The sequence below is a fragment of the Medicago truncatula genome, chromosome 8 (genome assembly GCF_003473485.1).
Source record: "Medicago truncatula cultivar Jemalong A17 chromosome 8, MtrunA17r5.0-ANR, whole genome shotgun sequence".
In the NCBI taxonomy this organism is placed as follows: Eukaryota; Viridiplantae; Streptophyta; class Magnoliopsida; order Fabales; family Fabaceae; genus Medicago; species Medicago truncatula.
The window spans coordinates 45,503,052-45,511,922 of NC_053049.1; the positions used below are offsets into that span (position 1 = coordinate 45,503,052).

The 8,871-nt window shown below is 31.8% G+C and overlaps 1 long non-coding RNA gene across 1 annotated transcript; it reads left to right on the forward strand.

Moving 5' to 3' along the window:
* Positions 1-5,826: 5,826 nt before the first annotated feature.
* LOC25502101 (uncharacterized) lies at positions 5,827-8,521 on the forward strand. Its single transcript, XR_003007651.2, has 5 exons — positions 5,827-5,921; positions 6,010-6,088; positions 6,666-7,291; positions 7,877-7,955; positions 8,090-8,521. It is a non-coding gene; the product is annotated as an uncharacterized lncRNA (long non-coding RNA).
* Positions 8,522-8,871: the final 350 nt, after the last annotated feature.

Sequence of the window (8,871 nt, forward strand, 5' to 3'; positions counted from 1 at the left end):
TTTAAACGCTTACGATCAAGCAAAACAAATGAGCGATATCTCTCTAGTTCACACGAACAAACCTTTGACCGGTGCTAGCCAAGAAATCAGCGCTTCAAAGAGACTACAGTTTCTTTTCGATTAGTGTTTTTGAGAAGTGGTAATAATATTCACTACCATGTGAATTATGTTTATAGACTCCACTTATGTGTGCATCTTAGATATTTTAAAATAAAATATATATCTTTTGAAACTATTTTAAAACTATATTTTGATTTTACTTAAATCCAAATATATTCTTTTTTAAAATAATTTCAAAACCACATATTTGATTTTATTTAAATCCAAAATATATACTTTTAGAAACAATTTCAAAACCATATATTTGTATCCAAAATATAAATGTTTGAAACAATTTCAAAAACTTATATTTGGTTTATTTGAAACCAAAATAAATATTTCTTTTAGAAACAATTTCAATATCATATATTTTATTACATTTAAATCCAATTTAAATAAAATATTATCTCTTATCTATATGTTCATTGTGTGTGGCCTTGTAAGTTCTTGCAATACAAAAAAACACGTAATTGCAACGGCTAAATTTTGCATGTTACGACGGTTTTAGCCACCACTATTAACCATACTGGTGGTTTCCAAAACTGTCATAATTTTGACTACCACAAAAATTAAAACGATAGTTTAATAAAAACCTCCATGTAAACTGCCATAATCTGCATAGCGTAAAACAGTGGCTAATTGTTTGCGCAAAACAGTGACTCAACCCACCATATAGACATCCTTTAAACAAAAAAAATTCGCACAATGGCAGTTTCAACCACCGTAATGTACATTGTTTTAGCAAAAAAAATTGCTCATTGTGGCAGTTTGAGCCGCCATAATCGTCAATTTATTATATATAAAAAAAAAAAAAAAAAAAAGCCTGAAAAATTGCACGGAAATATTAACCGTGAAGGGTGGTATAGGAAAAACATTCAAATTGTAAGGGTAAATTAGGCAGAAAAAATAGGCTACACCAAAATGATGTTTTGCCTTTATTAATAGATTCTTTATTAGTCTTTCATTTCCTTCATCAACATTTAATAGATGGGGGATGTCCAATATATGTTTGTTAGATGATATTTATCTGAATTATTATAAGAGACAACTCACTTTTTAGGCTAGTTGAATAATTGATTTATTTGATCTATATTATAGACCAAATATATTGTTTCTCCTACGAGTATGATGAGAGGTTATTATAAGTTTTAATTAGGGGCCGGTACGAGTATTTGGCATTAGATTCCAGTTTTGTTTCAGGAACTCGTATTTATTTTTGATTCTCTGTATGATTGTTCTTTATTAGTTTTTGGCTTTTTGCTGGTTTCATGAACTATTGATGTGGTCACTGCTAAATGGCTTGTTTATTCTCATTTACTCAGGACATGTAAAATGTATAGATTAACTTAAATTGCGCAAACCATCTATTAATAATATCATCCTTAAAAAAATAAAAATATTAATAATATCAAATCATATATATTTAATATTATAAACAATGATAGACATCTACCAATACGCCGTTTTCACCTACATGATGAGAATGTCATGTGACAAATAGACATCTAACAATACATCGTTTTCACCTATATGACGAGAATGCCATGTGACAAAACTGTTATGTGATAACTATCATGTGTATATTGCTCAAAAAAAAAAAAAAAACTATCATGTGTATAATTACCCTTTTACACCGATATTTATATCAAACACAAAACATAAATTATGTCAGCCTTAAATAGTTATTTATATTTCTTGATTCTAGAATATATTGAGTAACTAATAGGTCTAATATATCATATTAACTTAGTTCGACATGTAAATTTATTCTTACATTCATATTCATCACGAGACCTAAAGATATTTCTCATCTTATGCAAGAGTGCAAAATTTGATCAAGATGACTCATGTCCCTCATTATGATTTGTCAAGTACCTATTAACCAACTTTATAGTTATCATGTTACAGACAACGTTTGATTTGAATGACAATAAAGCACTTGAGTCAAATCTAGGGATCATAGTGGTTCTAGGTCTAATAGTGGCATAGATCATTATCACTATGAGAACTATCATTCAGACGGACACTTCGTGTTTGTTTGTCCAATCTTTTTATTTCCACAAATGCTTATAAATAGATGTTTTGCCTTTATTAAAAGTTATCGAAGATAAATTATTTTTTATACATAAATAGTCCAATAAATTATAAGATGTAACACAAAATTTAAATATAACCCTTACAATCAAAAGAAAATTACAACCACACTACAAGAACAGCAAAAACACGAACCGTGATTCATTGCTGTCAAACAAATCAAGCAGTCACGTAGTCAAGTTAACATGAGCAGTCCTTGTGAGCTTAGCTCACTTGTATTATGTATGTAGGGGTTGGGGTTTGAACTCCGGACACCTCACTATTTCACCTTTAAAGTGAATTTCTCCAGCTGCTAGGCTACTTGACAAAAAAAAAAAAAGTTAACATGAGCCGTCGGATTTAATTAACAGTTTAGATTTAGTTTTTTTCATTTTTTAATTTAAACCCCTAACACAAGAAATCAGAACCTAGTCTTCCCCTTCCTTTCACTCATCTTCATCGAGTTCTCGTCCTCGTCTGTCAAATAGATATTGCAGTTTTAATCCATTTTCGTCCTGGTTGGGAATCTGTTCATGCCAAAGAAGAAGAACATATCATGAAAACATATTGGATTTTTAAGCTTTTTGACATGAAGAGGTGGCAAACATTTGTAAGAGAAACGGATTGATTTGGATCTTACAACTTATTGTTGATATTTCAAAGTTCTAACGAGAAAAAAAATAATAAGAAGGGAGGGGTAATAACAGCCACAAGAGGAGCTTAATGCATGAAGGAGATATTGATTGAATTGAAATCAATGGAAAAGGACATAACTTAATGGATATATATGACAAAATCAATTTACAGGATTTAGAAACCCTGAAAAAAAATTAATTGACAAGACCGCATGGAAGAAGAAAGGAAGACTAGATTTAACTAGACCATTGACCCGTGCTAACGCACGTGTCATTTAGAAAAGATAATATTCACTGAAAAATAAAACACTGTAGTTTGCGTGAATCTAAAAATTGTTGTGAATCAAAGCAAAATGTCAATACCAAAGACTTTGTTATTGTTCCATAATTCTAGTACGTAGTTCTTGTTACTTTAAAATAACATATAATTTTGAAAGGGAAATTGAAGTTCGTTGACATGCAAATAATTTCAATAAGTAAGAAAATGAACAGTACACAAAAAAGTCCTACACATTACGGAAAACTTTTCTGTAGATCACACTTGATGCAACATCGGCATCATCGCCGTCGTCGTCATTAATCAATATCTTTAAACCACCCCTCGAAGTAACCCGTGATATTGCGACGTACAACTGCCCATGTAAAAATAACAAAGATGAATCCAAAACGACATCTAAAAATTTCAATAAACAGATAGCTACCTCAGTTGACTCAATCATGCTTTCAATTGTCATTCGGTTAGTGTTGAGCAAGTCATCTGATAAAGACGCGGTCACGCGGAGCTGTTCGTTGAAATTTGGCTGACACTTTGGGTGAACTGTATTGATGCATTTTTCATTCTCAACGATATATGATCTGTATTTCAGTCTCAGCTTGTTGATTGCTTTGTCAAGATCGGAAATAGGGTTTTTCACTAACAGACCTACAAAAGATTAAAAGGGATTGAAAGAATGATTTATACTTTACAACAGCGAGGAATAAGAGAAAAAGTCTATATATTTAGTATAAACCAGAGTGGAATGAAGATATGGTTATCAGTGAGGCAGTGGTATGACAACAAAGTCTGAATGTTTCTGGAAGCCATGTTGATTAAGAAATTTCGGTTTAAGAGAAAGGTATGGTTTTAGAAAGAGACTTCGGTTTAGGAGAAAGGATTAAAATATATTGGTGAGGGTTTGGAGGAGGGGAGTTAGGAGTAGAGCTGTCAAAACGGGCCGGCCCGTATGGGCCGGCCCCTTTAGCCCGAATAAATATAGGGCTTGGGCCTAAAATATTGAGCCCGAATTTTAATAGGGCTTTTTAGCCCGGCCCTTAAAAGCCCGGTACCCGTTAGGGCTAACCCGAATGGGCCGCGGGTAGCCCGCATAACAAAAAAATATTCTATAAATTATATATATTTTTCAAATAATTATTTACTTAGTTGATTATCAAAGTAAAAAACAAAAGTGAAAATTCAATGAATTAACACAAATATAAATGTAATATAAAATTATATTTATTCATTTCGTTATTTATAGTTTTAAAGATCGAATGTATAAATATCTATAACCATAACATATCTAATTTATTTAAAATCATTTTCCTCGTCGTTTTAGTTTACGACGTTTGTACGAAAATGTTTACAATTTACTTTTGTGCTAGACATTATTTAAACATATTAAAAATATTATTTATAAAAAAATTATAGCAGTGTTTTATAGTACTTTTTTAAAATAAAATATATATATAATTTTTAATACGGGCCGGCCCGTGTAGGGCCGGGCTCGGGTAGTATATTTCAAGCCCGTTTTGTCAACCGGGCTTTTTGGCCCGGCCCGCTAAAGCCCGAAGCCCGCTAGGGCCGGCCCGTTTAGGGTCGGGCCGCCCGTTTTGACAGCTCTAATTAGGAGATATGGTTTATGGAAATCAATTAGATAGGTTTTAGGAGGAGTGAAGTTAGGAAATCATGGTTAGGGTTTGGAGGAGGGGAATTAGGAAATATGGTTAGGGCAACAAAGCTTTGTTTAGGAATAAGAAGATTACTGTGTTAGGGGTTTAAATTTAAAAATGAAAAAAACTAAATCTAAACCGTTAATTAAATCCAGCGGCTCATGTTAACTTGACTGCGTGATTTGCTTGACAGCAGTGAATCACGGTCCCAAAAACACTACAAGGCCAAAACAAAAAGGAGGGCAACCAGCAGTTGAGGTCGACTTCGTTCTGGACAACAGTGAAAATAATTCAATTAGAACATCTTAATTTAATTATAAGAAATAGATAAAGTAGGGGCAAGAGGTGTAGAGTTGACAAGAACTCACCAAAAAACTGCATCAATTATTATCAATTGACCCAAATGAAGCATTGCATTAGCTTTATGATTCAAGATATTGAAGCAATGAAAGTAGTTAATTTTATCAAATAACAATTAATAAACAAATCAATACAAAAGGATTTCAAAGCAATCTCACCTTCCGAATTAAAGTCCAAAATTCTACAAATCTTTGAGACTTGGTGATGAAACCCCAGCTCCAACTAGAAGAATTCCTCAATATATTAACCAATTCAAAATTGTATTACTAAGGAATTTAGACCCTCAATAATTACTGGCGGAATAAACCTTCAATAACATCCAAAAAACCCTCAATAACGTTACTGACAGAAAAAACCCTCAATAATTCAGTGAGTTACATTACTGGCGGATAAATCCGTCAATAATATCAATAAAGAACCTACGAATTATTACTGGCGGAAATATTCCGCCAATAACGTAATCGTACAAGGCATTGCATTACTGAGGGATATAAATCCGTCAGTAATAGTATAACGGATTAAACAATCCGCCGATACTGCGAATAATCCGTCAGTAACGCTGTTACTTGAGAATTCGCCAGTAATTAAAGCAAACAATCTGTCGGTAATGCCCCTTATCCGTCAGTAATGGTCGGTTGCCATTAATACTAAATCCGTCAGTATTGAAATCAAATCCGTCAGTAATGTAATGCAATTTGATTTTTTTCACCGATACTCCTTCTCAGTAGCTCTCATTCACAACAAACATCATCTCTCTAAAACAATTCTCTACCATCTTACTAAATTTCTTCAACATTTTTCCACACAAATTTTTTTCTCATCAAGGTAAAGACTTATATTTTTTAATTTTTAGATGTATTGAATTTACTTTCTTAATTATTTTAATATTGATAGATTTTAAATTTTTATATAGTTGATATTCTATACATTTAGCTGTTTATCGGTGGTGTTGATGGGAGCAATTCTTAAAGTGAGATTGTAATTGACACAAGGTTAGTAGTCAAATTAAAATTGTACAATTTATTTTGTTTAATAATTGTAATTTTTTAGTATATATATTTGATTTAGGAAAAAATATTTTACTGTTAATATTGTGATTTTTTTAAGAAGTGTTATCACGTAACTTGACTCTAAAAATGACATTTTGTAAAATTTTATTTTATAATTTATTGACTCCTTCAATTTGTATGTGTGTGAATGTATTTTAAAAATTAAAACAATTTCGAAAATAAATTAATAAAAGTAGAAATTTAAACTTTTTTAATAATTGTAACTTTTTAGTATATATATTTAATTTAGAAAAAAATATCTTAGTGTTATTATTATGATTTTTTTTAAAAAGTGTTATCACTGTAACTTGACTCTAAAAATGACATTATGTAAAATTTTATTTTATAATTTGTTGACTCCTTCAATTTGTATGTGTGTGAATTTATTTTAAAAATTAAAACTTTTTAGTAATTGAAACAATTTCAAAAATAAATTAAAAAAAGTAGAAATTAAAACTTTTTGGTGATCTTTATTTTATATTGACCATGTTATATTCATTACCTGTATGGGTGATCGTAGTTGGATGTACGATAGAAGTCATCATGAAAAAAAAGGGCAAAGTATGGGTGATCGAATTGAAAGTGATGAAACAAATCAAACAGATGAACCGTATCAGGAGGATGAGATGTCTAATGTAGATGGTGTGATAGAAGTTGAGCCTTTTAGTCGCCTTTTTAATGGAGAAGAATTAGAAGAAGTGGTACCTGGGGAAGAAAAAGAAGAAGACGAAGACGATTTTCAACAAGTAGAAGAAAAGGTAGAAGGGACCGTGACAAATAAAGATGATGAAGCGGATGAAGATGAAGATGATTGGGATGTATAATCCATTTTATTTTATTTTGTTATAAATTTAAATTGAAATATATTTGTAATAATTAGTGACAATATTAACATAACACTTCCTTTAAAAAAATATTAACATAAGACTTTAAAAAAGAAAAGAAAAAGGGATATATAAGCTGGCTGACCTAGTTGTTGAGTCGTGCGTGTGTTTGTGTGTTTCTGTTCTCTCCTCTCTTCCTCGCTGCCGCGGCTCCGCCGGTCGCTCTCTATCAGTTTGTCGCCGCTGCTCCGCCGATTGTCTCTCTATCAGTTCGTCGCCGCCATTGATTCTCTCTCTCAGTTCTTAATCACCTAAAGCCATGGTAAGCCGTTTGATTCACTAATTTCTCATTTTTCCAATTGATTGTTTTAGGGTTTAGAATTGGGAATTTTTTTAGGGTTTTCGAATTGGGGAGTGGTTTTCGAATTGGGGAATGGGGATATTGGGGAATTAGGGTTTAGAATTGGTAAGCCATGACTTTGTTTGATTTGTTTCATTGATATTACAAGTTGTTAGTGTGGAGTTGAGGTAAAATACTAAATCTACGTGAAAGATCACATGTTAATTTTATGTATGATATTATAAGATATAGGTCATTTTGATTGACACTTTATTTGCATATTCGCAAAATTAAGGAAATATGCTAACAATTTATACTACCCAATTGCCTATTCACTAAATGAAAAATATACAGAATGAGGCTAAACCTTCTCTGCGTTTTAAGAATCTAGGAAAATTCATATTTTAGCTTCTTTTCCCCTGATATTGAATTGAACCAAGCCCTTAATAAAGCATTCATTAACGTTGGATTTGGTATCTCTCTCACTCTTCGGCATCTTTGTGCTCGGGTTGATATAATTTTCTTAATCATATAGTGGATATATACTAATTATAATACTCTCTGTAGGCGGCAGTTTTCAATCAAACCGATATAGTTTTCATTCTCATGGATTCGGGGGAAAATCTGGAGTATAAAAATGCACAAGGTAATAAATATTTTTCCTTTCTTAAATTCAGCAAATGGTCATTTCAGCCCGGATCTTAAAGACATATCTGAATAATAATTGACAACAAATATTGTTGAATGAATGCAAACACTAATTCCCTGTTTCTTATTCAGAAGAAACACCTTTAGATTGTGCTCCAGCTACATTGCAATACAAAATGAAAATGAAGATACAAGAAAGTGGAGCAGTGGACCAAAGGATTTGAATAGTCTAATACTTTTATTTATAGTCTTCTTATGTGGTGCCCCAAAGAATCAATGCAAAAATCTTTCTGTGGAGGCTGGTGGAAAAGGTTCTCTGCCTAAAAAGATGTTTATGGGAAAGGCTGGTGGAAAAGGTTCTGTCAAGAAAGATCTTGGTAGTGGGAGATCATCGGAAAATCACTATCGAATTTGCCCGAATATTATGATAATTAGTTTATTTTGTTAGTTTTCTGGTTTATACGAATATTATTGAAATATTTATGACTTTGTACGAAAACTAATTATCGATTGTACGGATATTATCATGATATGTGTTGTTTAATTAATTTGTGTTTTATTAAATTCAAATTTTATTTATTTAGTTTATTTGTGTTTGATTAATTTTATTTCTTTATTTATATTAAATAAGTGGAAAATGCATTACTGACAGAGTTTTTCCTTGGTAATGTGATTCTCCATAAATATTATTGGCAGAATTTTCCGTCAGTAATCTAGAGGTGGTTTTGACAAAATGATGAGGTAGTTTTGACAAAGCTTTACGGAGGGAATTACCAATCCGTCAGTAATTACTGACGGATCTAATCTGTCAGTACGTCAGTAATTACTGAGGGGTTATTCCCTCCGTAAAGCTTTGTCAAAACTACCTCATCATTACTGAGGGAAAATTCCGTCAGTAATATTGTTTACGCCAG